At 35.1% G+C, this 5,741-nt stretch overlaps 1 pseudogene; it reads left to right on the top strand.

The window, feature by feature from the left end:
* Positions 1-1,243: 1,243 nt before the first annotated feature.
* Positions 1,244-2,540, top strand: LOC100974040 (transmembrane protein 184C-like; annotated as a pseudogene).
* The last annotated feature ends 3,201 nt before the right edge of the window (positions 2,541-5,741 follow it).

Below are 5,741 nucleotides of genomic sequence, written 5' to 3'. Positions count from 1 at the left end.
AAGAAAGACATCTCATGTGAACTCTTTGTGATTCTTCCTCTAGTCTTGGGAAACTCCTCCCCAAGTCTATTCCTGTGTTATCTCCTGTAGAGGATGCTTGCTCATATAGATTGCTGCTTCTTCCAATTATTTTATTCCATACTCTGAGAGAAAATTTTTTTAAATAGCACAGCTACATAGTGCTACTGATTGTTTTCCTCTTAAGCAAATTCAAGTGTAATTGTCTTTATACCCAAAAGACTGGGGTGATGAGTAGGGGTAGGCATGGCCAGTATGAAGCAAATAAAGTTTCTTTTCACCCACCCACTTCCCTCTAGTAATTTTCTTATGCTATTTGTCATCCCTGATCATTAAACTACACAAGCTTTTCTTTGATATTTTGTAGCTTACTTTTACCCATAGAGACTAAGAAGCTTTTCAGCTACTTTGTAACCCAGTGCCCCATTCTCATGCAGAGGATGACTTGTTTCACCTTAGGGTCAACATCATTTGCTTCCAAACTTTCTAAAATAAGTTTTCTTCCCAATTTTCTTTTCAATCCTGTACTCTGAATGTATTTACCTGATAAAAATTGAGTACTAATATTAGACCTTCTAAAGATATGCTATCTAAAGCAGTGGTCCTAACATATCGATTTTAGCTTTTACAACAGTCTGATGTGAGAGATATTTGGAGGTAGGTAGGCACTTCAGAACCTCTCAAAACCCATAATGTAGGCAGTCATCTATGATGAATATATGTAAAGTATCCTTGGGATTCAGCATTAAGTTCATTCATGGAAACTTGTAGAACTCACTTCTTAGGACAGTTGAGATACTAATACAGGATTTCTTCCAAGTTGTAATCTAATGCATTCATTAATAAAAACATTAAATTCAAAGTCCTGGTTGGTCCTTGCACTCCATCACAGGGGATGTTCCATGTGAATGAGTGAGGAAATCCTGAGGCCTTATCTACCAGCAGAATTGGGTGAAGAGACACCGGAGGGAGGAATCTCAGTCCCCAAAGAAAATAGCCAGCCGGCAGGTAGCTGTGGGGCAGAAGTGGAGTGTGCAGGGTGGCACCCTGAGTGGCCTCAGTTGCAGCAGTAGCAGCAGCACAAACACAGTTCTGGCCAAGGAGGTGGCTTAAGCTGTTGGTAAAATTGGGCAACAGCTCTTTCTCCATAGTACATGAGTTGACAAAACAAAGGACAAGGTTCCCGTTACAATCTCCTTCAGGCTTTTTTCCCTTGCCACTCGGAGCTGATTTGTACGAAAACATGCTTTGCACTTGTACCTGGAGGAACTGGAGACAGTGGGTTCGAACTTTAGCGGTGGTCATCTACCTGGTGTCCATAGTGGTTGTGGTTGCCTTATGCATATGGGGATTACAGAAACTGGAGATTCAAATGCACACCAAAGGCTTAGTTTATTGCTGGAATTGTTTTTGCTGTTGACAATACGTATATCGTTATGGGTTATATTGCTACAGTTAGTGCATTATATGCAACCTAAACTACAAAAACCAATCATAAGGATTCTTTGGATGGTACCCATTTACAATTTAGATAATTGGATACTCCAGCATTGCTATATATGTGCATACCTGCAGAGAATTCTATAAAGCTTATGTCATGTACAATTTTATGAGATTCCTTACCCATTATCTAACTAACCATTATCCAAATCTGGTACTAATTACTGAAACCAAATATCAGCAGAAACATTTTCCTCCTCTATGTTGCTGTCTACCATAGACTACGGTAGAAGTATTGCTGTTTAGGCAAACTAGGTATATTGCAGTATACAGTTGTCAGACCATTCACCACCATCATTGTTTTAATCTGTGAACTGCTTGCTATATATGATTAGCTTTTCATATACTTAGACTTATTTGGTTATGATAAACAACATGTCACAATTGTTTGCCATGTAGTGTCTTCTGCTATTTTACAAAAAACTAAAGGAAGAACTGAGCCTAATCCAACATGTTGGCAGATTTCTTTGTGTAATGCTGGTATTATTTGTTTCTCTTTGGCAAGTAGTAATTATTGCTTTGATGGTAAAATTTGGCATTATTTGTGAAAAGCATGTATGGAAATGGCAAACTGTAGAAGCTGTGGTTCCAGGACTCCAAGACTTTATATCTGCATTGAGAGTTTCCTTGTTGCTATTGCCCATCACTACACTTTCTCATTAACCATATCTCCAAGAAGCAGAACACGGCTCATGCTCTGATTCCTTCCTTGCCATGTGGGATGTTTCAGATATTAGTATTTTTGAACAAGTAAGGCACGTTGGATGGACAGTCAGGAGACATCATAGGAAAAATTTGTTTCCCGAGGATCACAATCAGAATGAGCATACAAGCTTATTATCATCATCATGGAGATGCAATTTCCACTGCCTGTTTTATGTCACTTTAACCCATGGGTCACTGTAAGGATTTGGACACACTGAGACTCCCCAGACTACAGCTATTATGCCTAAAATATCTGATGAAATACTTAGTAATACTATAGGAGAGAAAAAAATTCAGATAAATCTGTGGATTCCTGAACAGTGTGGAAATCAAACTGTGCAACTATATTGTACCGTTACCTGGTATTCCATGGCTCAGGATTTTGTGCTTGGGAAAAACCATGAATAATGGGAAATTTCAACACAAAAATAGCTGAAATCCAGGTACAATTACTGGAGAGAGATATATATACACATATGTTTTGTACATCAAAAGTAATCTGTCTAAATTTCCTAGACCTCGACTTGATTTCTTAACATTAGAGTATCACATAATCAAATGACAGAAAAGGACACAACTAAACCTTCCTGATGTTAAATTGCTTTATCAAGAGAAGGACATTAAAAAATCAGTGCTTCCTACTACTGCTGCATGAATATAATGTTCTGTAATTAACAGAAAGCATAATGCAGAAATATAAATTAGTGGAACTTAATCATAATCATGTGCCGTATAAGCTTACCTGATAATTATTTCCCTATTCCTCAACTCAATGTGTTTCAATAAAGGAAAATTCATCCGTAAAAACCATTAAATTATATTTCTGTTGTGAAAACCACAGACCATTGAACTTGATATCCTTTTTGTCAGTATTATTGAACATACAACTAAAGATATGATCACTAAACACAATAGCTAATATTATTGAGCCTTGATTCTAGACATACATTACCTCATTTAATCTTCACAAACACCATATAGAGTAGGTTCTATTATTTTCTAGATTAAAATGTTAAGGGAATAGAGGTTCCAAAAGGTTAGATCATTTTCTCAATATCGCACAGCTAGTAGACAGCGGAATGTGGATTGAACCCAAATCCTTATGATTCCACCGTTTTTATGCATAGCCCCTACACTACACAGTTTCCATGTTTGTAATTAGTATGAATTCATCAAGTACCTATGCCACAAAACACATATCATATAAACAAGCTCATTTACTTATCAAGTCATGGAACTACGAAAAAAGACAAACACATTTATATCTGGACTTCAGCAACACATTCGACAGTTTTTTTGTGATAGTTCTATAAACAACAATAAGAAAATATTGATTTCCAAAACAATAAAAGAGGTGAAATTGTAATTACTGAAACATTTTACCCAGAATATTGTTACCCAGAATACATTACCCAGAATGTCCTTGGTTCTTTTCTCATGAACATTTTTATCAGAGATTTTTATGGAAAGTATAAACTAGAAATCATAAGCCAATGTCACATAGGCTGAATATAACCTTCATATACTGTTACTTTGGCTTCCCCAATATTTTCAAATATTTTGAAATCAGTTCCTAAAGATAAAACAGATCATTATTTTGAACCCATTTTCCATGGCTGAGGAATTTATCACCTTAAGGCACTACTCACTCTCCACAATAAAAGATGAAAACATCTTTTACTCAACTTTCAGTGAAGGTGTAGTCATGTGACCCAGGCTCTAGCAAGTAGACATGTCCATTTTATAGCCACTTATAAGTTACTTATTTCACCTAATATAAGACAACATCCACTAAAAGGCACACCAGTACTATTTGTTCCATTAAGAAAATTTTTAAAATGCTTCCAATTAAACTATGCTGTTGATTGTAATATGTTATGATTTCGTAGCTATTAAAATATGAAAAGTATGTGTCTTAAAATTAAGTGTAATTATACTACAAAATTAAGTAAATTAAGGTAATTATACTAGGAAATGAGGATTGGATAGCATCAAGCCTGATTAACTGAAAGTAGTAGTGGCAGTAGCTATATCATTTCCACAGGCAGCTGTTTCAGTAATATGCCCAATATCTAGTATCAGTGATGTTACCTATGGAATTTACAGTGTTTAGGACTAACGATGGTGTCAAATGGTATCTACAAGGAGAAAGTTCTGCTACATTATTTAAGACATTATATTTTGCTACATAATGTTTAATACAGGTTTTTCAGACGTCCTTAATATCCTGTAATCTATTCGGTCTTATTTTTGTGATTACATATATGTAACATAAAATTCACCACTTCAACCATTTTTAGTGCACAATTCAGTGGTTTTTGGAATATTCAAAATGTTGTGCAAGCATCATCACTATCTGTTTACAAGATGTTTTTATTACTCCAAACAGAAACTCAGTAAGCATTAAGCAACAATTTCCTGTTCCCTTTCTCCCTATCCCCTGGTAACGTGTAATCTGTATTGTGTATCACTGAATTTTCCTATTCTTGATATTCCATATAAGTAAAATAATACACTATTTTTCCTGTAATATCTACTTCATTTCATTTAGCATAATGTTTTTTCAAGGTGCACTGATGTTGCAGCCTGTATCAGAACTTCATTCCTTTTCTAGGCTAAATAGTGTTCTGTTCTATAGATATAAAACTTTAGTTTATCCATTCATCTGTTGATGGACACATGGGTTGTTTCTACCTTTTGGATGTTGTGAAAAATGCTGTTATGAATGTTTTGCATACTTATCTCTTTGAACTCCTGTTTTCAAGTTTTGGGGTACATGTTAGCAGTGGAATTTCTGGGTCATATATTAATTCTATGTTTAATTTTTGAGGAACTACCAAACTCTTTTCCACAGAAACTCCAGCATTTTACATTCCTATCTCCAGTGCTTGTGAGTTTCAATTTCTCTATATTTCCTACGAAACTTGGCATTTTCAATTTGTTTGGTTATAGCCATGCTAGTAGGTGTGAAACGGTATTTTTGAGATTTTGATTTGTACAGACATATCTTAGAAATATTGTGGGTTCAGTTCTGGACCACTGCAATAAAGTCAATATCACAATAAAGTAAGTCATACAAAATATTTGGTTTCCCAGTGTATATAAAAGTTATGTTTACATGAATCTATAGTTTATTAAATGTGCAGAAACCTTATGTCTAAAAAATGTATACCTTAATTTAAAAGCACTTTATTGCTAAAATATGCTAACAATTATCTGAGCTTTCAGCAAGTCATGATCTTTTTGCTGGTGGAAGGTCTTGCTTAGATATTGATGGCTGCTTACTGCTCAGGGTGGTGGTTACTGAAGGTTGAGGTGTTTGTAGCAATTTTTAAAAATAAGACGATAAAGTTTTCTGCATTGATTAACTCTTCCTTTAACAAAATATTTCACTGTAGCATGAGATTGTTTGTTAGAATTTTATCCACAGTGGAACTTGCTTCATAATTGGAGACAATCCTCTCAAATCCTGCTGCTGCTTTATCAACTAAGTTTATGGAATATTCTAAATCCTCTGT

This window comes from Pan paniscus, chromosome X (assembly GCF_029289425.2).
Source record: "Pan paniscus chromosome X, NHGRI_mPanPan1-v2.0_pri, whole genome shotgun sequence".
Taxonomy (NCBI): Eukaryota; Metazoa; Chordata; class Mammalia; order Primates; family Hominidae; genus Pan; species Pan paniscus.
Note: the sequence above shows the minus strand (reverse complement) of the source record. Positions and strands in the feature narration are given on the sequence as shown.